The sequence below is a fragment of the Bos indicus x Bos taurus genome, chromosome 15 (assembly GCF_003369695.1).
Source record: "Bos indicus x Bos taurus breed Angus x Brahman F1 hybrid chromosome 15, Bos_hybrid_MaternalHap_v2.0, whole genome shotgun sequence".
Lineage (NCBI taxonomy): Eukaryota > Metazoa > Chordata > Mammalia > Artiodactyla > Bovidae > Bos > Bos indicus x Bos taurus.
The window spans coordinates 44,674,075-44,700,363 of NC_040090.1; positions in this window are offsets into that span (position 1 = coordinate 44,674,075).

Genomic DNA, 26,289 nt, shown 5'->3' on the forward strand with positions numbered 1-26,289 from the left:
GTATAAGGTCATATAGTAAGAGAGAGAGCTGAGATTTGAATCCAGATCTGTCTTTCTATAAAGCCCAATCATCCATCTTTTCAGTCATTTGACCAATAAATCTGGGTTGATTTATTGGTCTTTGCTGCTGCTGCCAAGTCACCTCAGTAGTGTCCGACTCCATGCGACCCAATGGACGGCAGCCCACCAGGCTCCCCCCGTCCCTGGGATTCTCCAGGCAAGAACACTGGAGTGGGTTGCCATTGCCTTCTCCAATGCATGAAAGTGAAAAGTGAAAGTGAAGTCGCTCAGTCATGTCCAACCCTCAGCGACCCCATGGACTGCAGCCCACCAGGCTCCTCCGTCCATGGGACTCTCCAGGCAAGAGTACTGGAATGGGGTGCCATTGCCCAAAAGTTCATTTGGGTTTTTCCATAAGATGTTATGAAAAACGTGAACAAACTTTTTGACCAACCCAATAATTTGACACTTTTTACATCTTTTACTGACTCAGCAACATCAGGCCCACAGAGACTTAAAAACTGACACAGACATTTAAAAAACCTCTCAATTATTTCAACAACCTATCAGTTTGACACAGCCTATCAACTTGTATCAGTAACAGTGACCTTATTTATACTGTAGTAACAAACAAGCTCTAAGTCTTAGTTGCTTTAAACAACAAAAGTTTATTTCTTTAGGTCTGTGGGGACTCTGTTGCACTTCATACCTACTCGGAGACCCAGGTGGTGAAGATTTCACCTCTGGAACATTCCCTGTGTTTAGGATAAGAGGAAGAAACAGTGGCAAATCTTACAGTAGCTTAAACACTTCCATGTGTCTGGATGAAGTCAATTATATGACCATGCCCAGAATACAGTCCTTATCAATCATCTAAAGAAGAAACACCAGAAACATTCAATGAAAAACAGTAATGATTACTACATTTTTTTTTTCCTCCCTTTTTACATTTTAAATATAACTAAAGCTCAGATGGATTTAATAATTTACCCCAGGTCACATATTTTAACTATAGAAGAGCTGCTGCTTCTGCTGCTGCTGAGTAGCTTCAGTCGTGTCCGACTCTGTGCGACCCCATAGACGGCAGCCCACCAGGCTCCCCCGTCCCTGGGATTCTCCAGGTAAGAACAAATAGAAGAGCTGGTATTTGAAATTAAGCCCACTTGATAGTGGGGTCTACACTTCTTTCTATCAAACTGCTTTTTTCAGAAAGGTTTCCAGAAAAAATGTCCCGCATAATATTTGGGTTCTGACTGGCTTCACTTAAATTATTATTCCCAATAAGGCATTTAACTTGCTAGTCTTCAACCTTGGGTCCATTTCAGGTGTATCTTTCCCAGATATCACGCACATTTTGTCTTCGGTTGGTCCATTTATTGATTATTCTAGAAAAGCCTGCTATGTTTGTCTTTGATATTGCAGGTGTTGGTAACACCAAGGTGAATAATACTTAAGATCTTAGCTTTTAAGGGTTTCATCTTCTTGTGGGGCAGTCAGTAGAAATAGCAAATAATTCCAAAAGTAATGTAATAAGCCGTATAGTAAAGATCTGTCCAGTCAGTCTTTGGAAAGAGGATATCACCCAAAATGAAACTAGGAAGATTTGTGCAAATGAGAGTAACCATCACTAGAACTAACCCAATTCAAATCTGTAAATATAAGATTTCAACGATTTGGGAACACACAAATTCAGATAAGATGCCTGAGCTTTTGCCTTCTCTTGCAAATAAGAGTGCTGGAAGCTAGTGTCAGAGAGGATTACTAACAGAAGGTAGAGGATTTGAATGGGATTTTAAAAATGGGACATTTGAGAGAACTGATATTACTCTATTACATGTGATGTAGCGATTGCCATAGTCACAGAAAAATATAACCTGGGGGAACAGAGCTCAGAGAGAACTAGTGATTTGCCCCAGCTCATGGAATAGAGTAAATGACAGTGCTAGGATTTCACCCCAAGGCTGTCTTCCCTAAAAGCCTAACACCCACACAGGTTCCATGTTACCACCTGCAGCTCAGAAAACCACCCGAACCACTAGCCCTGCAGCTGCCTGCGGGCAAGAACACTGATGGCTCTGTCAGGGGCCCCAGGAAGACTTTAATCTCAGATTCACAAATGCAGCTGCTACCTTGAACTGTTTGAAACTAAGATTACATCTGTATTAGCGCCTTTAAGCCACTGCTCTAAATCTCTGAAGATAAACATCATAAATTTATGACTCTCCATTTATCAGTCTGTCTTTTGAAATCTCCAATTTACAGATGAATTCACTGGGTTGTGCGCCCCTTTCAGGCCCCACCCTACCCTGCTCTCAGCCCGCAGGCTGTAGAGAGGTGCTACTTCAATTTTTTCAACAGTTGGGATGACAGAGTTATAAGTCTTGCTAGAGCAATTTATTAATATAACCATGGCTCCATTACATTCAATTTCTGAAGGTCAGTGGCCAAGTGGTGAACATTTAAAAAATGCCTTAAGCTTCTAGGAGAGTCAAGAGGTGTTTCTTATTCAATTATTTATTTTTTAAAAATTGTCATGCTTGTTAAGTTGGGTCTATGGAGAGTAACTTGATACCTTTGACAACTTATGGGTAATTTCTAAGGAATCTTCCTACACAAATCTCATTGTAGAAGAAGGAAGAAAAATCAAAGTTGACTTCACTTTTGATCAAAATGGAATAATAGGGATTGGATATACCCTCCTTCCTGAAACAACTAAGAATGGCAAAAATATATAAAAGTTTCAGAATACTGATAGCAGGTAATGAAAGACAGTGATCCCTATGATATGAGAAACAAACTTGGTGAGCCCTGTAACTGCCCAAGCTTGCTACCTTGAGACCATTTCCATAGCTCAGGGAGGGGTATGTATATGTGTGTGCTAAGTCCTGTCTGATTCTTTACAACCCATGGGCTGTAGCCCACCAGGCTCCTCTGTCCATAGAATTCTCCAGGCAAAAATATTGGAGCAGGTTGGCATGCCCTCCTCCAGAAGATCTTCCAGACTCAGAGGAAGATCCCTCATCTCTTGTGTTTCCTGCATTGCAGAAGGGTTCTTTACCACCAGCGCCACCTGGAAAGCCCGGCACTTGAACTGAGAAGATGAAGCTAAGAGAGAAGGGAGACTAAAGCAGCTATGATATGCAGTACAGGGAAAAGTTCCAAAGAGGAGAGAGCCGCATGGAGAGAGGTCTGCATAGAGTCTCTCTTAAGTTTTTATCTGGATATGATCAGCACATACATGTGAGAAAACTGTCAAAGTTTGGAGAAAGAATCATCAAAAAAAGATTAAAGGAATATGCACACATAGGGCCAGAAACAGTCATGTTTCCATTAGCCACACAGGAAAAGCACGTAATCCATGAGGCAGTGAGGGGAACATGCTAGAAGTTCTTTCCTCAGTAGTGGAGAATATTTATTCCTAGACTGAGTCTTGGGCTTCCCTTGTAGCTCAGCTGGTAAAGAATTAACTTACAATGCAGCAGACCACAGTTTGATTCCTGGGTTGGGAAGTTCCGCTGGAGAAGGAATAGGCTACGCTGGAGGCTACCCACTCCAGTGTTCTTGGGCTTCTTAATGGCTCAGTTGGTAGAGAATCTTTCTGTATTGCCAGAGACCTGGGTTTGATCCCTGGGTTGGGAAGATCCCCTGGAGAAGGGAAAGGCTATGCACTCCAGTATTCTGGCCTGGAGAATTTCATGGACTGTATAGTCCACAGGGTGGCAAAGAGCTGGACACAACTCAGTGACTTTCACTTGCACTTTCAGACTGAGTCTTGCTCTGAGCCTATCTAATGAATCATAAAAGCAAGGACTGAAATGATAACTGTTTTCAAATAAGTTAACTGTTTCTTAGAACAAAGCTCAAAAATATGTTTATAGGAATATAAAAAATTTTATGCTCAACAAGATAAATTTACAGTGTCTGGCATCCAATACAAGTTTCTAGGAATATAAACAACCAGGAGAACTTGACCCAAATATGAGGAAAAAGTAATCAGTCAAAGCCAACAAGTGACACAAAATAGCAGAAAAAGAAATTGAGTTATTATAACTGCATTCCATATGTTTGAAAAATAAGTAGAAACAGACTTTAAAAAGACTCAAATAAAATTTTTAAAGATGAAAACTACAGAGTGAGATGAAAAATGCACTACCTGAGATTAATAGCAGATTAGAAATCTCAGGAGAAAAGTTTAGTTAACTGTGAAGACACAGCAGTTGAGTCTATCCAAAATAAAACACAGGGGGAAAAGCAAAGTAAGAAAGAGCATCAGTGACACAGAACAACCTCAAGAGGCCTTTGATACATAAGACTCTCATTCTTGAAGCAAAAGAAAAAAAGGAAGGGAATTGGAATGTATCCAATTCCTAAGAAAACTCTAAATACACAGATAAAACAAGTGTTCAGTTCAGTTCAGTTCAGTCGCTCAGTCGTGTCCGACTCTTTGCGACCCCATGAATCACAGCAGGCTAGGCCTCCCTGTCCATCACCAACTCCCAGAGTTAACTCAGACTCACGTCCAACGAGTCAGTGATGCCATCCAGCCATCTCATCCTCTGTTGTCCCCTTCTCCTCCTGCCCCCAATCCCTCCCAGCATCAGAGTCTTTTCCAATGAGTCAACTCTTTGCATGAGGTGGCCAAAGTATTGGAGTTTCAGCTTCAGCATCAGTCCTTCCAATGAACACCCAGGACTGATCTCCTTTAGGATGGACTGGTTGGATCTCCTTGCAGTCCAAGGGACTCTCAAGAGTCTTCTCCAACACCACAGTTCAAAAGCATCAATTCTTCAGCACTCAGCTTTCTTCACAGTCCAACTCTCACATCCATACATGACCACTGAAAAAACCATAGCCTTGACTAGACAGACCTTTGTTGGCAAAATAATGTCTCTGCTTTTCAATATACTATCTAGGTTGGTTATGACTTTCCTTCCAAGGAGTAAGCGTCTTTTAATTTCATGGCTGCAGTCGCCATCTGCAGTGATTTTGGAGCCCCCAAAAAATAAAGTCTGACGCTGTTTCACTGTTTCCCCATCTATTTCCCATGAAGTGATGGGATCAGATGCCATGATCTTCGTTTTCTGAATGTTGAGCTTTAAGCCAACTTTTTCACTCTCCTCTTCCACTTTCATCAAGAGGCTTTTTAGTTCCTCTTCACTTTCTGCCATAGGGGTGATGTCATCTGCATATCTGAGGTTATTGATATTTCTCCCGGCAATCTTGATTCCAGCTTGTGCTTCCTCCAGCCCAGCGTTTCTCATGATGTACTCTGCATATAAGTTAAATAAGCAGGCTGACAATATACAGCCTTGACTTACTCCTTTTCCTATTTGGAACCAGTCTGTTGTCCCATGTCCAGTTCTAACTGTTGCTTCCTGACCTGCATATAGGTTTCTCAAGAGGCAGGTCAGGTGGTCTGATATTCTCTTCTCTTTCAGAATTTTCCACAGTTTATTGTGATCCACACAGTCAAAGGCTTTGGCATACTCAATAAAGCAGAAATAGATGTTTTTCTGGAACTCTCTTGCTTTTTCCATGATCCAGCGGAGGTTGGCAATTTGATCTCTGGTTCCTCTGCCTTTTCTAAAACTAGCTTGAACATCTGGAAGTTCACAGTTCACGTATTGCTGAAGCCTGGCTTGGAGAATTTTGAGCATTACTTTACTAGAGTGTGAAGTGAAGTGAAGTTGCTCCGTCGTGTCTGACTCTTTGCGACCCCATAAACTGTAGCGTACCAGGCTCCTCTGTCCATGGGATTTTCCAGGCAGTAGTACTGGAGTGGATTGCCATTTCCTTCTCCGGGGAATCTTCCCAGCCCAGGGCTTGAACCTGGGTCTCCCGCATTGTAGACAGACGCTTTACCATCTGAGCCACCAGGGAAGTTACTAGCGTGTGAGATGAGTGCAATTGTGGGGTAGTTTGAGCATTCTTTGGCATTGCCTTTCTTTGGGATTGGAATGAAAACTGACCTTTTCCAGTCCTGTGGCCACTGCTGAGTTTTCCAAATTTGCTGGTATGTTGAGGGCAGCACTTTCACAGCATCATCTTTCAGGATTTGAAATAGCTCAACCATCACCTCCACTAGCTTTGTTCGTAGTGATGCTTTAAGGCCCACTTGACTTCACATTCCAGGATGTCTGGCTCTAGGTAGTGATCACACCATCGTAATTATCTTGGTCATGAAGATCTTTTTGTACAATTCTTCTGTGTATTCTTGCCACCTCTTCTTAATATCTTCTGCTTCTGTTAGGTCCATACCATTTCTGTCCTTTATCGAGCCCATCTTTGCATGAGATGTTCCCTTGGTATCTTTAATTTCCTTGAAGAGATCTCTAGTCTTTCCCATTCTGTTCTTTTCTTCTATTTCTTTGCATTGATCGCTGAGGAAGGCTTTCTTATCTCTTCTTTTTTTTTTAATTTAATTTTATTTTTAAACTTTACATAATTGTATTAGTTTTGCCAAATATCAAAATGAATCTGCCACAGGTATACATGTGTTCCCCATTCTGAACCCTCCTCCCTCCTCCCTCCCCATACCATCCCTCTGGGTTGTCCCAGTGCACTAGCCCCAAGCATCCAGTATCGTGCATCGAACCTGGACTGGCAACTCGTTTCTTACATGATATTTTACATGTTTCAATGTCATTCTCCCAAATCTTCCCACCCTCTCCCTCTCCCACAGAGGCTTGCTATGCTTTGGAACTCTGCATTCAAATGCTTATATCTTTCCTTTTCTCCTTTGCTTTTCGCTTCTCTTCTTTTCACAGCTATTTGTAAGGCCTTCCCAGAAGGCCATTTTGCTTTTTTGCATTTCTTTTCCATGGGGATGGTCTTGATCCCTGTCTTCTGTACAATGTCATGAACCTCTGTCCGTAGTTCATCAGGCACTCTATCTATCAGATCTAGTCCCTTAAATCTATTTCTCACTTCCACTATATAATCATAAAGGATTTGATTTAGGTCATACCTGAATGGTCTAGTGGTTTTCCCTCCTTTCTTCAATAAGTCTGAATTTGGCAATAAGGAGTTCATGATCTGAGCCACAGTCAGCTCCCAGTCTTGTTTTTGTTGACTGTATAGAGCTTCTCTATCTTTGGCTGCAAAGAATATAATCAGTCTGATTTCAGTGTTGACCATCTGGTGATGTCCATGTATAGAGTCTTCTCTTGTGTTGTTGGAAGAGGGTGTTTGCTATGACCAGTGCATTCTCTTGGCAAAACGCTATTAGCCTTTGCCCTGCTTCATTCCGTATTCCAAGGCCAAATTTGCCTGTTACTCCAGGTGTTTCCTGACTTCCTGCTTTTGCATTCCAGTCCCCTATAATGAAAAGGACATCTTTTTTGGGTGTTATTTCTCAAAGGTCTTGTAGGTCTTCATAGAACCATTCAACTTCAGCTTCTTCAGCATTACTGGTTGGGGCATAGACTTGGATTACTGTGATATTGAATGGTTTGCCTTGGAAATGAACAGAGATCATTCTGTCTTTTCTGAGATTGCATCCAAGTACTGCATTTTGGACTCTTTTGTTGACCATGATGGCTACTCCATTTCTTCCAAGGGATTCCTGCCTGCCGCAGTAGATATAATGGTCATCTGAGTTAAATTCATGCATTCCAGTCCATTTCAGTTCGCTGATTCCTAGAATGTCAACGTTCACTCTTGCCATCTCCTATTTGATCACTTCCAATTTGCCTTGATTCATGGACCTGACATTCCAGGTTCCTATGCAATATTGCTCTTTATAGCATCGGACCTTGCTTCTATCACCAGTCACATCCACAGCTGGGTATTGTTTTTGCTTTGGCTCCATCCCTTCCTTCTTTCTGGAGTTATTTCTCCACTGATCTCCAGTAGCACATTGGGCATCTACTGACCCGGGGAGTTCCTCTTTCAGTATCCTATCATTTTGCCTTTTCATGCTGTTCATGGGGTTCTCAAGGCAAGAATACAGAAGTGGTTTGCCATTCCCTTCTCCAGTGGACCACATTCTGTCAGAGCTCTCCACCATGACCCACCCATCTTGGGTGGCCCCATGGGCATGGCTTAGTTTCATTGAGTTAGACAAGGCTGTGGTCCTAGTGTGATTAGATTGATTAGTTTTCTGTGATTATGGTTTCAGTGTGTCTGCCCTCTGATGCTCTCTGGCAACACCTACTGTCTTACTTGGGTTTCTCTTACCTTGGACGTGGGGGTATCTCTTCATGGCTGCTCCAGCAAAGTGCAGCTGCTGCTCCTTACCTTGGACGAGGGGTATCTCCTCATGGCAGCCCCTCCTGACCTTGAACGTGGAGTAGCTCCTCTAGGCCCTCCTGTGCCCGTGCAGCCACCGCTTCTTGGACGTGGGGTTGCTCCTCTAGGCCGCCGCCCTTGGCCTCAGACGTTGGGTAGCTCTTCTTGGCCACGCTTCTGACATGAAGGATAAGTACCTTCTATTATGCTCCGAGAATACTATGAATATAAATAACTTGGCTAAACTTTATTTATATCTCTTCAGTTATACTTTACAAATGGTTAGAGGTTTCATTCAGACTGTGAGAGTCCAGGCAGCCTCTTGGGCCACAGCACAGATGACATAGCAATGCCACCTACTTATGGTATAGTGTACAATAGCCTATAGTATGAAACTGCACAACTGGCCAATGTTTATAGTCTGGGCAGAGGGCTCCTGCCTGCCCCCAAGCTCCCCATCATCTTTGGCCTGCTGGAGAAGTAACACTGCCTGTTTCCCTGAGGGCCTTGACCTTCTTGCCCTTGACCTTAGGCCCCTTTCCTGGATTCCCAGCTTGAGTTCTCTCCACAGTCCTCTGCAAAGTAAGAATGCCTTCCCCTGGCCTCACAGGCCACCATCAGCAGAAATCAGAGGATTGGCCTATAGCAATCCTTGTTCCCTGTGAGATGCCCTCCTCCAGCCTCCCTACCTCCATCATCAGGAGTCCAGACAGCAATCACAAGCCCTGGGTGCTCCTAACCCATGCTCCTTCCTATTTCTGTGTGATAGCTAATTTTATACGTCAAGTGGACTGGATCATGAGATGCCCAGATAGTTGGTTAAACATTATTTCTGGCTGTGGTTGTGAGGGTGTTTCTGGAACGGTTGTAATCTGTATACTGAGTAAAGTAGATGGCCCTCCCCAATGTGAGTGGGCATCATTCCGTATGCTGAGGGTCTGAAAAGAACAAAAAGGCAGAGGAAAGTTGACTTTGCTCTCTGCTTGAATGCATGAGCTGGAACGGAGATCTTTCTACTTTTCAGGCCTTCACACTTGGATTGGAATCCGCTCTACTGGGTCTCTGTCCTTCAGGCCTTCGAAGTACAGTACAACTTTCTTGGGTTTCCTGCTTGCAGACAGCAGATCCTGGGATCTCTTAGCCTTTATAATCGCATGAGCCAATATCTTATAGTAAATCTCTTTGTGGGTGTAAATGTACATAATATATATTTCCTATTGGTTCTGTTTCCCTTGAGAACTCTAGTTAATAGACCTTGTTTACCCTTGGCATTCCAGCTTTACTGCCGTTCTCTGCCTTTAGACCACCAGAACCTATTTCACTGTGGTGGTGATTTAGTCACTAAGTCGTGTCCGACTCTTTGCGACCCCATGGACTATAGCCTGCCAGGCTCCTCCATCCATGGGATTCTCCAGGCAAGAATACTGGAGTGGGTTGCCATTTCCTTCTCCAGGGGATATTCCCAACCCAGGAATTGAACCCGGGTCTCCTGCATTGCAGGCAGATTCTTTACCAACTGAGCTATGAGGGATCAGTCACCACAAGAGGGCCAAGTCTCCCTGGTTATTCCCCATTTCCCAGACTCATCCCCGTGTGCTCAGGTGTCACCTAACCAGAGAGGCCTTTCTCACCAAGATAATTTAAGTTGCAAAGCCACCTCTCTACAACCCTCAACCTTTTCCTCTATTTTTATCCATGGTACTTACAACTATTGAACATACTGTTACTATTTATGATCTTATCCACTAAAATATAAGCTCCATAAGGGCCCCAGGATGTATGCTGTATGCCCAGTATTTAGAACAGTGTTGGGCATATAGAAAGCAGTCAGAAATTAATTGTGGAATGAGGAATGCACACCGTGTCAGCATTTAACTGCTGAAAGTTGTGTCTACAATTTCCTCCTTCAAAAAAGATGGGAGGGGCTTCCCTGGTGGTCCAGTGGTTAAGAATCCACCTGCCAATGCAGTTCGATCCTTGGTCCAGGAAGATTCCACATGCTTCAGAGCAACTACGCCCATGCACCATGACTACCAAGCCAGTGCTTGGAGCCTATGAGCTGACACTAATGAGCCCACATGCCGCGACTACTGAAGCCTGTGAGACTAGAGCCCTGGTTCAGCGATTAGAGACAGCACCGCAGTGAGAAGCCTGCTCCCCGCAACTAGAGAAGAGACCACACACAGCGATGAAGACCCAGCACAGCCAAAAATAAACAAATGAATCTTTTTTAACAAGGTGAGAGGCCTAGTTCTGGACCAAAATCTGGCACTCGAGTCCGTGGGGTTGCCTCTGAATTAATTGCTCATGAGGTGCTGTTGGGAAAACATCCTACAACATCTCAGGGATCATGTGTCAGCTATCTTTGTCAGCTCTGCCCCACCATCTCTCATCCCCCGATGAAAGTCTTCTATGAGACCAAGAATCTAGAATGTCCCTGTGGCCAGGGATGCTCTCCCAGATCTGCCTCTCCTTCAGTTCTTGCATCTCAGTAAACGGCAACCCTCTTCAGCCGGTTGCTCAGTCTGCACACTAGGCATTATCTGTGATCTCTCTCTCTCTGATCACTCACACTGAATGTATCTCCAAGCCCTGCCTCCTCTTCCTTCCCAATACATTCTGAACCTGGATGCTTTCCATGACTCCCACCCACCCTGGCCCAGCTGCCCTGAAGCAGCCTCAGACCTACTCCTGTCACTTCCCCTCCTCACCCTACAGTCCATCTCTACAGAGCAGAGATTTGTCTACTTGTTTACTACTCATGTTTTCAAGAATATTCTAGTCACTTAGGAAACTGATGAAAAGTGACTCACATGGGTATTTTAAGCATAATTATCTCTGAGTGATGGGATTATGATTTCTATTTCCTACTTTATACTATTTATTTAGTATTTTACAAATAGTCTACAAGGAGTATGTGTAGCCATTAAAAAAAATAGTAAGAAAGCTGCTGAGTGGTCAGTGAAGCAGCACCGGCGATGGTCAAATTTATTTAATAGATTTAGAATTTTTATTTAAGAATTTAATTAAAGTCAGACTGAAGTCATTGTTACAGGTCTCTTCTTACATGCCAGTCACTGTCCTTGGTGCTTTTTTCCATACTTTATTTCTGGGAAAGGATTTATTCTGGTTTTACAGATGAGAGGATGGATTCAGAGAAGTTGAATGGTTTGTCCAAAGTCACTCAGCTGAAAAGAGACATGGCGGGTGTTAAAGCCAGGTCTCTAGACCAGGCTCTTTTCACTAACCCCTCTTCCCCATTCTGTTTTCTCACTTAAAGACTGGAGTCCAGGCAGGCATCTCTGGAGGATTGTTGAGGGGCTGAACAAAGATGACAGGAGTGAAGTTATTAGCGTAATTAAGGGAGGATATGGTTTGGTGAAAACATTAATGGTCAATATAAATCAAGTAACTAGAACAACATTTCACAGACATATTTGAACCCAAAACTTACTGGCAACATGGATTTAACTGTCACCTGTAAAAGCAGCATAAAGTTAAACCTTTACTGGTTCTGCCTCCTTGCCCTATAAAAACAAAGCCCACATTCTCAGAGTTGATGAGTCTGGAAAGATGGAAAGAGGGACAAGGGCCTCTGGCTTGTCCACATAGATCCTGACTGTGTGAGGACAGAGGGGAGGCAAGGTGAGAAATGAGAGAGGCAGCTGTTTCCTGTGGTGCTCCCGAAAGACTAACCTTTTAAAAACAAAACCCACCTCCCATTACACTTGGAATAATATCCGCATGCCATGAGCCTAGGATCCTTGTGCCCAAGATCTCTGCTCGGGGTACACCCTGCCTATTCAGCCCACCTCCTCCTTCCCTTTCTCCCTCTCAGTCACAGGGCTCCATTCATTCCAATCTCTGCTGCTTCTGGAGGCCCCGAGTCATTCCCAGCGGGGCCTCCACCCTCCCTGTCCTGCCTTGGGGATCACTCCTGGCTCAGACTTTGCACTGCGTGCTCTCTCTCATCCTTCTATTGTTGTTCAATAGCTCAGTTGTATCTGACTCTTTGTGACCCCACAGACTGCAGCATGCCAGACTTTCCTGTCCTTCACTGTCTCCCTGAGTTTGCTCAAGCTCACATCCATTGAGTCGGTGATGCCGTCCAACCATCACACTCTCTGTCACCCCTTCTTCTCCTGCCCTCAGTATTTCCCAGCATGGGGGTCTTTTCTGAAGAGCCAGCTGTTTGCATCAGGTGGCCAAAGTATTGGAGCTTCAGCTTCAGCATCAGTCCTTCCAGTGAATATTCAGGGTTGATTTCCTTTAGGATTGACTGGTTTGATCTCCTTTCAGTCCAAGGGACTCTCAAGAATCTTCTCCAGCATCACAATTCCAAAGGATCAATTCTTCAGCGCTCAGCCTTTTTCATGGTTCAACTCTCACATCTGTACATGACTACTGGAAAAACCATGGCTTTGACTTTGTCGGCAAAGTGATGTCTTTGCTTTTTAATACATTGTGCAGGTTTGTCATAGCTTCATCTGCGGAGAAATCTCGTCTGATGACTTCCCCTGAGACACCCCTCACTCCCCGTCCCAATCTCTCTCCATCCCCTTACCCTAATCCTTTCATAAGCACAACATTATTATTCATAATACTGAATTTGGAGAATATACAAAGAAAATATGAAAAGAATAAAACTATGAAGCATGATAATGTAATAAATACTTATGAGCCCACCAACCAATTTAAGATCTAGAATATCAATTACACTTGATTTTTTTGCATAACATTCATTAAGTATCTGAAATTATATAACGTATTGATGTACTTTTTGTCATACCTACTGGAAGGTAAAGTCTGATGCCTGTCTTTTTTATTGCTGTGTCCCAGAGCTTAGAGCAGTACCTAGAAGATAGGTATTCATAAGTAAATGAATGGCTAACTGAGAGTGAGACAGAAAGGTCAATGGAGTCCTAGGGGTGGGGTGGTGGTCGCAGGTGGCCTGCACTGTCTCCAAGCAGAGATCCACAAGCCCACAAGACATAACTGCTCACTCCTATGTTTCTCTAAAATCTAGTTAATGAGCAGTTATGAGAATGAGACATTACATGTCTAGCTAGCTGTGTAGACAAAAGCACACAGGGCAAGTTATTTGTCACTTTGAGACTCAGTTTCTGTCTTGGTAAAATAGACAGTAATAGCTACTTGCACAACGACGGGGTCAGAGGCACAGCCTCCTCACCTCCTCTGCCCTGATCACACCTGAGGGGGCGGGGCCCCTGGGGAAAGGGCGGTCCCTGGTGGCACGCAGCCTTAGACCTGGGGGAGAGCTACAGACGAGTCTGGGTGGGCAAAACGGTGGCACCCAGGCCACCCTGGCAGCAGTGGAGAGCAGCTCCCGTCCCTGCAGGGCCCATTGCACGTGCTTGAAGCCTCACAGTGATATCCAAGACCAGGAGCAGAACCCTGGAGCCGGGGGATGGCTGGGCCTGGGCACTGCCTGCTGGCCGAGGCGGGAGTCCTTGAGATCATGCAGGGTCTTGACGCATGAGTGCAGGATGAACACTCATGAAAAGAAAAGTGAAACGTATTTGCTCTTCAGTGAATCAGGGAAAAACTTAAGTAGAGCTTGTTTTTTTTTTTTCTCTCCAGTGCAAGTACCCTAAGTCAGTTTATTCTAAAATTATATCCACACATGTACACCCATGGCGGATTTGTGTCAATGTGTGGCAAAACCACTACAATATTGTAAAGTAATTAGCCTCCAATTAAAATAAATACATTTATATTTAAAATAAATAAATAAAATTATATCCAGAGGAATCAGGCTTGGGAACTTTCTTCAAAGCCTCCTTTGCCTGGCAGGTTAATTCATTACTCAGTTTAACAAACATTCACTAAGCAGCAGGGTGGGGATGAGGAGGGGCAGGTGAACAGGTGCAGAGCAGTGTTACACTGGAGGAAGGAGACGCAGCCGCGTGGAGGGCAGGCGGAGTGGGCCATGCTGCTCCATGCAGCGGGGAGCTTTGGTGGAAAGCAGGAAGCATGAGGGTGTGGGGGCAGTGACAAGGACTCCCTGCCGAGATGGGGGCTGGGGCCGCATCTTGAAGGCCTTGCTCACCATATCCTGAAGACAGTGGAGCAGGGTGATCAGATTTGTGTTTCAGACAATCACTGCAGTGAACAACTATTCCTTTTCCCCCTTCAACCCTCACTCGCCCTTCAGCTGGTCATAATATCTCTGTTTTGCTTAGAGGAAACACCCCCCCCCCCACCACCACCACTGCCAGTTCATACGGTTCCTTCCAGTCCCCGAGTGGACCTATGATTCAGGCCTGGCCGATAAGTGTAAATTGTCCCTCAGCACCAAGGGGCATTGGTCCCCCAACCCTGCGGATACCAAAATCCACAGATGTTCAAGTCCCTTATTTAAAACGGCAAAGTGTTTGCATATAACCTGCAAACCTGCAAGTATATCCTCCGGTATACTTTAAATCATCTCTAGATTATTTGTCACACCTAATACAATATAGATGCTATGTAAATAGTTGTAAATACAATATAAAGTGAAAGCGTTAGTCGCTCAGTTGTGCCCGACTCTTTGTGACCGCATGAACTGTAGGCTGCCAGGCTCCTCTGTCCACAGGATTATTCAGGCCAGTATACTAGAGTGGGTAGCCATTCCCTTCTCCAGAGGATCTCCCTAACCCAGGGATTGAACCCAGGTCTCCCGTATTGCAGGCAGATTCTTTACCATCTGAGCCACCAGGGAAGCCCCAAATACAATGTAAATGCTATTTTAAACTGTGGCTGGTGTGTGGCAAACTCAAATTTTCCTTTCTGGAACTTTCTGTAATTTTTTTTTTCCAAATATTTCTGATCCGTGATTGAATCTATGAATGTTGAGCCTGCAGATATGGAGGGCAGGCTGTATTTCATTATTTGATTCTAAGAGATTGATTCAGAAATGAACATACACTGTTAGACTGTTATTGACACTGTTAGGAGGAAATCCTCTTTTTTGAAGCAGGAAGCCTACTGACCTATGGCTGTGGGCTACAGAGGGAGATGGCTAGGTTGAGAGTGAAACTAACACAAAGGGAAACAGAGTCAAGACAGAGAGAGATCAAGTCCACTGCTAGCATCTCTGAATCCACTTCTTCCTGATGTGAGATGTGCTGGATGGAGGATGTGTTAGAGGCTTCAGACAGGGAGACCAGTTAGGAGACTGTGTGGTAGAACTGGGGAAGTTTGTGAGGGGCTGGCTTGGAGCAAAGCCAATAGGGCAGGAGAGAAGAATTAAAGACATGCTCAGGAGATGGAATCAGCAGGTCCTAGAGACCCCTGTCAGATGTGGGTTGTGAACAAATGGTGAATTCATTCTCAAGAGCATTTTATCTCGAGTTTAGGATATTTCCAGCTTGAATATTGCTCTGACCATTTCAACACAACTCGGATCTACCTGAAGCATCTCCGTTTCTTGATCTCATTGTGACCCCTTGATTATTCTGATTCCTACTTTAAGACTCAAGAATCACCTCTTCCAGGAGGCCTCCCCAGCCCACTTCTCTGACAAAAGGAATCACTTTCTTTTCAGTTCTGTCTTTAAGACTCCATCAAGGCACTCACATCTGCGTCATAATTATGTGTTGACAATTTGTCTCACTCTTAGATTGTGAGCTACTTGAAAAGAGGGACCACAGCATGTTTACCCAGGTGTTCTGGTATCCAATACCACATCTGACTCATAGTGCCTGCGCAGAAGTTGTTTGTGGAGGTAAATGGAATGTTTGAGCTAAAAAAACACTCACATTTTCTAAAATAAGATGTAACTAAATAGACGATAAAGGCAAGTGTTGCAGTCTTAGGAGGCGTGTTTGTCAGGATTGGATTTGGGCTGATTTGGCTGCGGATTTCCAGAAAGCAAAGTTCCTTTCTCAGACAAGTGTTCCTTTCTCAGCCTTCTTCACAGTCCAGCTCTCACATCCATACATGACCACTGGAAAAACCATAGCCTTGACTAGACAGACCTTTGTTGGCAAAGTAATGTCTCTGTTTTTGAATGTGCTATCTAGGTTGGACATAACTTTCCTTCCAAGGAGTAAGCGTCTTTTAATTTCATGGCTGCAGTCACCATCTGCAGTGATTTTGGAACCCAGAAAAATAAAGTCTGACACTGTTTCCACTGTTTCCCCATCTATTTCCCATGAAGTGATGGGACCAGATGCCATGATCTTCGTTTTCTGAATGTTAAGCTTTAAGCCAACTTTTTCACTCTCCACTTTCACTTTCATCAGGAGGCTTTTGAGTTCCTCTTCACTTTCTGCCATAAGGGTGGTGTCATCTGCATATCTGAGGTTATTGATATTTCTCCCGGCAATCTTGATTCCAGCTTGTGCTTCCTCCAGCCCAGCGTTTCTCATGATGTACTCTGCATATAAATTAAATAAGCAGGGTGACAATATACAGCCTTGATGTACTCCTTTTCCTATTTGGAACCAGTCTGTTGTTCCATGTCCAGTTCTAACTGTTGCTTCCTGACCTGCATACAGGTTTCTCAAGAGGCAGGTCAGGTGGTCTGGTATTCCCATCTCTTTCAGAATTTTCCACAGTTTATTGTGATCCACACAGTCAAAGGCTTTGGCATAGTCAATAAAGCAGAAATAGATGCTTTTCTGGAACTCTCTTGCTTTTTCCATGATCCAGCGGATGTTGGCAATTTGATCTCTGGTTCCTCTGCCTTTTCTAAAACCAGCTTGAGCATCAGGAAGTTCACGGTTCACGTATTGCTGAGGCCTGCCTTGGAGAATTTTGAGCATTACTTTACTAGCATGTGAGATGAGTGCAATTGTGCGGTAGTTTGAGCATTCTTTGGCATTATGAAATAGTTAAATATATAATCAGAAATTGTGAAAAACATCATGAAGGGAAAGGACAGTACCTATGAAAAGTTATTCAGAGGTAACTGATTTTCTTGGAAATGTTGGTGTGTGGAGGTCAGGGAAGATTTTTCCTAGGAAGTAACAAATGAAATATGAATTAAAATAGGTTTGGGAGTTGACTGGGGGATGGACTAGGGGTGGAGGACATTCCAGACAGAGGAAATGGCATGCTCAAAGACCTTGGTGTCCTGTCCAACCTCCTGAAGAGCTCCATCATCCGCACAGGCTCTCCCAGTTGGTAAGTGGGGAGGGAAGGGTGATAAAGGTGGCCTTTAAATCCAGTCTTGGCCTTGCTTGGCCCTCGGATGCAGATGTAGGAGATGTAACAGGCTGCTTCCTTCCTTGATATCTCAGTCCTGGTACATTTTTTTCATACTTTTCTCTCTTATAGCAAGCCCCACCCAACCCTACCTCCACAAGTGTTTTGCATTGACGATGGTAAGCACACCTCATATGCCATCCTGCCAGTTTGAAAACTCCATTCTTTCCCCATTTCTTCTATAACAAGAAGGTTTTAGTCAGGTTTATTCAATTACTGTAAGTTTTTCAAGGTCATAGTGATGATCTATTGCTTTTTCCTAATTTAGAATTAGTGCTGGATATTTACTATCAAAGTTTTATTTAAATAATAGACACATGTTTTAAAAGGCAGAATCCACTTGAAAAGTAGACCTTCTATGACACCAAAAGCATAATAGACAAAAGGAAAATAAATTGACTTCATCAAAATGTAAAACTTTTGTGCTGCAAATAATATCATCAAGAGAGTGAAAAGGCAACTCAAGAATGGGGACAATTATTGGTAAATATTTGATAAGTGGCCTGTATGCAAAATATGTAAATAACTCTTTCAATTCATAATATAATATGAATTATATTTCTATTTATATATTCTATTTCTATATATTTCTATATAATAAAAATATAGATGATACAAATTTAAAATGAGCAAAGAATTTGAACCGACATTTCTCCAAATAAGACATGCAAATGGAGCTTCCCTGGTGGCTCAGTGGTGAAGAATCCACCTGCCAATGCAGGAAACATGCATTCAATTCCTGGTCCAGGAAGCTCCTACATGCTGTGGAGCAACAAACCCCCAAGCTCCACAACTGCTGCCTGTGCTCTAGAGCCTGGGAGCTGCAACTGCTGAGCCCACGTGCCACAGCTGCTGAGGCCCGCACGCACTGGGGCCCGCGCTCTGCCCAAGAGAAGCCTGGGCACTGCAACTAGATAAAAACATGTGCAGCAACAAAGACCCAGCACAGCCGAAAGAAATACATAAAAGTAGTTTTGAAAAGATATATGGAGGGCCCATAAGCACACGAAAAGCTTTACAATGTCCTTGTTCGTTGTTGTTTGGTTGCTAAGTCCTATCTGACTCTTTGCCACCCCATGGACTGTAACCCTCCAGGCTCCCTTGTCCATGGGACTCTACAGGCAAGAATACTGGAGTGGGATGCCACTTCCTTCTCCAGGGGATCTTCCCAACCCAGGGACTGAACCCGCATCTCCTGCATTACAGGCAGATTTTTTATTGTCTAAGCCATCAGGGAAGCCACCAGTCATTCAGTTCAGTCAGTTCAGTTGCTCAGTCGTGTCCGACTCTTTGCAACCCCATGAATTGCAGCACACCAGGCCTCCCTGTCCATCACCAACTCCCAGAGTTCACTCAGACTCACATCCATCGAGTCAGTGATGCCATCCAGCCATCTCATCCTCTGGCGTTCCCTTCTCCTCCTGCCCCCAATCCCTCCCAGCATCAGAGTCTTTTCCAATGAGTCAACTCTTTACATGAGGTGGCCAAAGTACTGGAATTTCAGCTTTAGCATCATTCCTTCCAAAGAAATCCCAGGGCTGATCTCCCTCAGAATGGACTGGTTGGATCTCCTTGCAGTCCAAGGGACTCTCAAGAGTCTTCTCCAACACCACAGTTCAAAAGCATCAATTCTTCGGTGCTCAGCCTTCTTCACAGTCCAACTCTCACATCCATACATGACCACTGGAAAAACCATAGCCTTGACTACATGGACCTTTGTTGGCCAAGTAATGTCTCTAGATAGCTTTTCAATATGCTGTCTAGGTTGGTCATAACTTTTCTTCTAAGGAGTAAGCGTCTTTTAATTTTATGGCTGCAGTCACCATCTGCAGTGATTTTGGAGCCCAAAAAAATAAAGTCTGACACTGTTTCCACTGTTTCCCCATCTATTTCCCATGAAGTGATGGGACCGGATACCATGATCTTCATTTTCTGAATGTTGAGCTTTAAGCCAACTTTTTCACTCTCCTCTTCCACTTTCATCAAGAGGCTTTTGAGTTCCTCTTCACTTTCTGCCATAAGGGTGGTGTCATCTGCATATCTGAGGTTATTGATATTTCTCCCGGCAATCTTGATTCCAGCTTGTGTTTCTTCCAGTCCAGCGTTTCTCATGATGTACTCTGCATATAAATTAAATAAGCAGGGTGACAATATACAGCCTTGATGTACTCCTTTTCCTATTTGGAACCAGTCTGTTGTTCCATGTCCAGTTCTAACTGTTGCTTCCTGACCTGCATACAGGTTTCTCAAGAGGCAGGTCAGGTGGTCTGGTATTCCCATCTCTTTCAGAATTTTCCACAGTTTATTGTGATCCACACAGTCAAAGGCTTTGGCATAGTCAATAAAGCAGAAATAGATGTTTTTCTGGAACTCTCTTGCTTTTTCCATGATCCAGCAGATGTTGGCAATTTGATCTCTGGTTCCTCTGCCTTTTCTAAAACCAGCTTGAACATCAGGAAGTTCACGGTTCACATATTGCTTAAGCCTGCCTTGGAGAATTTTGAGCATTACTTTACTAGTGTGTGAGATGAGTGCAATTGTGCAGTAGTTTGAGCATTCTTTGGCATTGCCTTTCTTTGGGATCAGAATGAAAACTGACCTTTTCCAGTCCTGTGGCCACTGCTGAGTTTTCCAAATTTGCTGGCATATTGAGTGCAGCACTTTCACAGCATCATCTTTCAGGATTTGGAATAGCTCAACTGGAATTCCATCACCTCCACTAGCTTTGTTTGTAGTGATGCTTTCTAAGGCCCACTTGACTTCACATTCCAGGATGTCTGGCTCTAGGTCAGTGATCACACCATCATGATTATCTGGGTCATGAAGATCTTTTTTGTACAGTTCTTCTGTGTATTCTGAAAAATGCAAATCGAAACCACAATGAGATATCGTTTCACATCTACTAGGATGACTGTAATCAAAAAGACATAATAATAAGTGTTGATGAGAGTGTGGAGAAATTGGAACATTAGCATAGTATTGGAGGGGATGTAAAATGGTGTAGATTCTTTGGAAAACAGTCTGGCCATTCCTCAAAATGTTAAACTTAGAGCTACCATACAACCAGCAATTCAAGTCTAACATATATACACAAGAGAAATTAAAACATATGTCTATATGGAAACTTATACATGAATATTCATAGCATTTTTCATAATAGCCCAAAAGGGGAAATAACCCACTGTCTCTTACTAATGATAGGATCAATTAAATGTGTTTTACCTATTAAATAGAATGTTATTCAGCAATAAAAAAAGTGAAATACTGATACGTATTACAACACGGATGAACCCTGAGAGCATTATGCTAGGTGAAAGAAGGACCACATACTGTACAATTCCATTTCTGTGTCAGATCTAGAACAGGCCAATCTATAGAGACAAAAAGACTACTGGTTCCCTCCTTAGGAGGGAATGAGAGTGACTGCTAAGGGGCATAAAGTTTCTTTTAGGGGCAAGGAAAATGTTGATTTAATGATGGTCCTACAACCATGTTAAAATAATAAAAAGAGAAAACAAACCAAAACATTGAATTGTGTACTTTAAATGGGTGGATTGTGTAGAATGTGAATTTATCTCTCAAAAATAGTAGGCTCATGATACAGAGTCAATCAATGTTGTCCAATCCGGCTGTGCAAAGAAAATTTTACTCAGAGTCTGGCACCGTGCACAGGTCAGGCAGAGAAAACTTCCTGAATGGAAAAGTATAGCAGTAATAATAACAATAGTTACTATTAACAGTAATAGCTGAAGTCGATATGATCTTTATAGTTAAAGCACTCACATTTATTTGAGTAAATCCTTCCACTCATTGAATTGTGTGAGGGTGGCGTCATTGCACACACCTGACACCCAAGGGAACTGAGTTCAGGGAGTTTAGGAATGGGTGAGATCATCCAGACAGTAAATGCTGGGGCTGGGAGCAGAGCCCCGGTCGACCTACCCAAATCTCATGTCATTCCACTAAGCCTGAGAGGGCAGGAGCCTTGATCTGTCTTGTTACAGTGGGACCCCTAGTGCCTAGCAGGGTGAATGAATGAATGAACAAGTAGCAAACTGCTTCTCTTCAGACTCTGCCAGCAGGTAATACAGAGTGTGGCTCTAGCTTCTCCTGGAGATCAAGGGGGGCAAGTCAGAAGGTCCATCTGAAATATAATGATGCAGAGTGCTGGCTAGCAGCCTGGTCACCAGAAGTCACACTGACTTGATCCCTTCATAGGAAACAAGCAGGAATATCTCGTCTACCCACTGAAAGTCTCAGAAGGCTGTAGCGAGGGAGGTAACTTACCCAAAACCGACAGTCAGTAAATGGAAGAGCTTGAATTTGATCCCAGGACTCGACTCCACCTTCACATGTGGTAGAATGAGATCATGAATAGGAAAGAGACAAAGTGCACGCTCAAGGGCTGGCTGTGATTTCTGCTGACACTTCCTCCCGGGGCTGGACCTAGAAGGGATGGAAGTGAGCGGATGAGATTTGTGTTTCCCATTTGTCAGGGTGGAGCAGGCGCTCTGTGCCCTTACGAGGGTTTATGACTTGGAATTCTCCTCCTTGGCAGCCTGGTCATGGTAAACGCTGGGCTAGGGCTCCGGGTGTAGTGAAGATAAGTGTCTGCCTGCACACATCCTCAGCCTGGCTCTTTTTATAACCTTCCATTTCACAACTGTCTCTGTGTCCAGGCCACTCTAGGAAGGGATGGGATGCACACAAAGTGACCCTGTTTCCCACACACAGCAAGTCTGGGCTATTTAGGTCGAAAACACTCTTTGTTCCTTTGGTAGTTCCATCTGGAAGTTCACACAAAAGTGAATGACTTACTTTCCTTCTGTGGGTGATTCACCAAAAGGATGGCTGCTCCTCCCCACAAGGGATGGGAAGTTTTATGTGATTGTTAGTTAGAAGGGCCCAGATTTTGGAATCAGATAGCCCCCTATTTAATCCTGGCCTCCCTGGTTATTTCTATGTGATCATCAATCATGCCACTTGACCTGTCTCTATTTCATTTTACACTTTTTGTAAAGTGAGGGTAGTGATACCTCCTTTTAGGGCTGCAAGGACTCTGCCAAGCAGTGTAATTATGTGGCTGGTGCTGAGCAGGCCTCAGTGACCAGAAGGTCCTTTTTCTTTCCTGATTCTGACTCCGCTAAGTTCTCTGAGATATATCAGGGAAGATTTAACTGTACCTCGGACAAGTCTTTGAGGGAGAAGGAGGACTGGGAAGTGTTGGAAATGTTAAAAACAAAAAGAGAAAAGAGCCAGAGGGGGATGTGTAAGATAGTAAGCATAAATAATAAGTAATAATAGTAATAGTCATTGTTGTTCAGTCTCTCCGTTGTGCCCAACTCTTTGCAACCCCATGGACTGCAGCACACCAGATTTTCCTGTCCTTCACCATCTCCTGGAGCTTGCTCAAACACATGTCCATTGAGTCAGTGATGCCATCCAACCATCTCATCCTCTGTCACCCCCTTCTCCCCCTGTCTTCAATCTTTCCCAGTATCAGGGTCTTTTCTAATGAGTCAGTTCTTGCATCCGGTGGCCAAAGTATTGGAGCTTCAGCTTCAGCATCAGTGCTTCCAGTGAATATTCAGTGTTGATCTCCTTTAGGAATGATTAGTTTGATTTCCTTGCAGTCCAGGGGACTCTCAAGAGTCTTATCCAACACCACAGTTCAAAAGCATCAGTTCTTCGGTGTTCAGCTTTCTTTGTGGTCCGACTCTTGCATCCATACATGACCACTGGAAAAACTGCAGTTTAAGACTTCATGCCACCCCAGAGCTCTGGGCAAGCATGTGAGTGGTAGAGAGGGTGGTGTCCTGGCTGGCCTGGCCTGGAAGTTGTCCCTCCACTTCACCTGCTCAGGAGGGAAGTGCAGCTTTTCCCTGTTTATTGAGCAAACATGGTTGAGACCAGAAAGTACAAGGTCTTCTTTGCCAGAAGCTGCCTCCCCGGTTCAGATGTGGCATTCTCTCCCAGCAGGCAGCCACTCTGTGTAAAGGAGGTGGCAGGCACTACAATTCTGCCCTTTTCCTTGTGGAGTCTCCCCAGAGTGAAACATCCTTGAAAAGTATAGAACTTGGCACCATCGACAAAGTGCCCTCACATCTATTGTTCTGGAGACCTCATGCCACCTGAGAAGCCCCACATTTCTCCCCACAGCTTGGCACTTATTGGTCACCAAGTCCAACCAATTCCTCCTTTAAAGCTGAACTTGTATGTTCCCTCTGCTCCTTCCCCACTGCCACCACTGAGATCGAGGGTCTGTACCTGCTCACCTCACTTCCCAGCTCAGCCCTGTTTCCCAGCCGGAGCCACAGAGAACTTTCTGAAATAAAACTCTGCTCATGTGTCTCCTCACTGCCCTTAGGACCTGATCAGCCCCTCCACAGGGTGTGAGCCACCCACAGGCCCATCCTTGTCTCCTCAAACCTACTTCTCTTTTGCTTGCCAGGCCCCGGCTCCACCTGGCTGGCCACAGGGCCAGGAGTGACCCGTGATGCCACACACCTGAGTCACAGGGTAGGCGAAATGGCCCTGGAGGCATTTTTCCTCCATGCCTCCCTCCTGCCGTCATCCCCTTGCCCGTACAAACACGTCCGCCTTGCCGGATGGCGTCATAGATCTGGGTACACGTGCAGTAGTTTGTCCCAGGGCCCCACGGCAGAGGATGGGATGGGGAGTGAGAATGCCCACCTGGTTTCACTTCAGAGATAGAGGATTGTGGTCTGCAGAAAGATGAAGCAAGGCTCAGCGGGAGGCATACGGGACTCGTCCTCAGGCCCCTTGGTTTCTAGCTGCCGTGGGGCCCACAAAGCCTCCCAAGGAAGAAACAAACATGTAGCCATCGATTAATAATGCCACTGATGGCTAACATAACAGCTGTTAAATAAAATACTTATGCTTTCTTCATGCCAGGCACATTATAAGGAGCCCACGTTAATTTATATGTTTTTTTTTGATGATTTAACCTCATGACAACCCATTTACAGAAAGCTGAGGCACAGAGAAGTTAAGTAACTTTCCCAAAGCAACACAGCTAGTAAGCAGGAAAGCCAAGATTTGGTTCTTAACTCTGTGCTCTTAATCTCTACCTTATTTTGCCAACTTGCTGGAATCAAACCTGCCACCTGCCCAGGGGAACATTGTCCTCCTGTGGCCCCTCACTCACTTGTGCCTGAGAAATGTCTGTAGAATATCTAGCCCCCGACCTGCCCTCCTGTGCTGTCACTCAATATTTCATCACTATGAGGCCTCATCCTACTTCTCAGCTGGGTTTTATTACTCCCATGTTGGAGGTGAGCAAACTGAACCCAGAAGATGACTGCAAGGCAACACATCCACAGCATTGCCAGGACTTGACACTGAGCCTATCTGTCCACAGTCTGTCTTTCCCCACTCCTCTAGAAGGAAGTGGCAGCCTGGGGCAAGCAGACATTCTACCCATGCCACGTGGGGCATGCTGATCTAAAATGCCGCTGAGACACACAGGCTGCAAAACCTGGATAGTGGCTGCAGAGAAAGCAGGGGGCTGGAGATGTCCTTTCTGTAGTTTACAGAAAAAGAAGTAAAGGAGAGGTTAGGAACTGAAAGAAACAAAAGACAAGCCTTGGGGAATGTCTGCTTAAAGGGGATAAAGTGGATGAGACACAGAAGAGCAAGCAGGGAGGAGAGACGAAAGTGACAGCAGGAGAAAAAAACCGAAGCACGCTTACTTGCGTTATAGATCACAGTGAGTCTTTATGTTCCTTACCTCTTATCGTATATAAACACACATGTGCACAACCTACATATATATCCAAAAAACACTGCAGAATCCGATGGTGGAAGTGAGCCAAGTACTGTTATTACAGCCAGTTCACAGATGTGAAAACTCAAAGTGGGTCAAGGACGTGCCCTATGTGTAACAGCTAATAAACAACAGAACTGGGGTGGGAGAGGGGAGACTTCCTTGGTGATACAGTGGTAAGACTCTGTGCTCCCACTTCAGGAGGCCCAGGTCCGATCCCTAGTTAGGGAGCTAGGTTCCACACGCTGCAACTAAGCGTTCGTGTGCTGCAACTAAAAGCTCCTGTGTGCCACAGCTAAGACCCGGTGCGGCCAAAACATACATAAATATTTAAAAGACTAAAATAAACAACAGACTGGTATGAACCTTTGTATGCCATAGACCCAGCCTCCTTAGTCTTGGAAGCCATAGAGGTACAGCAGTCAGGGAGGGGTGCAGTGTCAATCCGGCATTGACTGAAGGAGAGCAGCGTTAATCTGGCCTGTGGAAGCCTTGCAGGAGCAGGGTGAGTGGGAGTGGGCGCCCAAATGGAGGCCTGAGGGGGTTTTCAATTGGGTAATGAGAAAGTGGGAGTCTGGACTAGACCCTTGTTGGAGAAACTGGTGAAGAGGGAAAGGAGAACCAGGAAGCCTTGGGAGCAGGTCATGCCCTCTGCCCGTTTCTGCCTTTCTGCCCTCTCTTTGCTGTCTTTCTCTCCTGTCCCCCAACATGCCATCGTCTGTCCCTGCTCTTTCCCTGCCCACTGCCTCTCCCTCTTTTTCCCCCTGTCCATCTCTCTGTCTCCATCTCTCTCTCCAGTTTCCCATGGATCCCTTTCTGTTGCCAGGGCCCATCCTGTGTCCTCCTGGCTCCATTCCTTTCTTCTCGTTTTCCTCTACCCCTTCCTCAACTATGTACAACTGGAAATCTAAGACACTTTTATTACTAGGTTTACTTATTGAATCAGGTTTATGCTGCTTGTTGTTCCTTTAAAAAAGTAGGAGAGCTAAAATGTTTTTCCTTTCTTTCTAAACAAGAAAAACTCTCCAAAAAGGAGGTACTCTAAAAATATCATCCTTGATGAA